Raw genomic sequence first — 1,204 nt, forward strand, 5'->3', positions numbered from 1 at the left:
AACCGAGACGGTTTTTGTCATTTCTAATTTTTTTATTTTTGAAGAAAGGGCCTCGATTTGGGCTTGTAAAGAAGTGCTTTCGTCGACCTTATGGGCGCCCGGGGCGATAGACTTATTTCCCCGGGGGGTGTGCCATTGAAAATTGGTTTGAGCAATTTCCTCAATCTGATTATATATTTCATGTGGGCGTCGGTTACCTAAAAGTCCCCCGGAGCTAGAATCAAGTGTCTGCCTAGTGTGTGGCAACAATCCATTGTAGAAAGTGGATACTTGTTGCCATATTGCGAGGCCGTGATGGGGACACTTGCGTAATAGCTCCTTGAACCTTTCCCAAGTTTCATATAAGGATTCCCCGTCCTCTTGTGAGTATGTATTAATTTCAGTCATTAATTTAGCAGTTTTAGCAGGAGGGAAATACTTATATAGAAATTTTTGGGCTAGTTCATCCCAGGTGTTTACCGAACCAGCTGGAAGGGCGTTGAGCCAAGCTTTCGCTCGGTCTTTTAGTGAGAATGGAAACATACGGAGGCGGATGGCGTCGTTTGATGCTCCATTGATCCGAAAGGTATCACATATTTCTAAGAAATTAGTTATATGTAGATGGGGATCCTCGTCCGCAAGCCCGTGGAAGGTTGCGGAGTTTTGGAGCATTTGTATCAAATGCGGTCGAAGCTCGAAGTTATTGGCTTCGACATTCGGAGCATTGATAGCGGCGCCCAGATTACCTACGGTGGGCCGTAGATAATCCATAAGGGTACGTTGGTCCGCCATTGGATGTGGATCACCCGAAACCTTCTCTTGGTTTTTGGCTTTTAACCTTTTTCTGAGAAAGCGTTCGGGTTCTTCTAATGGTTCTTTTATGTTTTTATTGGAACTGGAGCTCATACACTACGTGAGGTTGGCGTCGGGTTCCAAGTCCTGCAATAAAAACAGAAAAGAATGTTGGTCAGAAGGTTCACCACGGCCCTGTGTTGAGCGAACACGGCCCCGTGGTCGGAGTTACAGTGAATGTTTTTCAGATCCCAGTTACTGGAAGTTGGACACGGCCCCGTGTTGCACCGGCACGGCCCCGTGTTCAGCCTTCTGTAACTTGAAAAACAAAAACTGCCAGTAACGATGCTGAGCACGGCCCGTGTCCGACCAGGCACGGCCCCGTGCTGAGCTCTGCAGAAGCTGAAAAACTAAAAAAAAATCCTAAAAAATT

The 1,204-nt window shown here is 46.5% G+C and overlaps 1 non-coding gene across 1 annotated transcript; it reads left to right on the top strand.

Annotated features, from left to right (window-relative positions):
- The first annotated feature begins 286 nt into the window (after window positions 1-286).
- LOC118480722 lies at window positions 287-393 on the top strand. The gene has a single exon (XR_004863700.1). It is a non-coding gene; the product is annotated as a small nucleolar RNA R71 (small nucleolar RNA).
- Window positions 394-1,204: the final 811 nt, after the last annotated feature.

This window comes from Helianthus annuus, chromosome 7 (genome assembly GCF_002127325.2).
Source record: "Helianthus annuus cultivar XRQ/B chromosome 7, HanXRQr2.0-SUNRISE, whole genome shotgun sequence".
Lineage (NCBI taxonomy): Eukaryota > Viridiplantae > Streptophyta > Magnoliopsida > Asterales > Asteraceae > Helianthus > Helianthus annuus.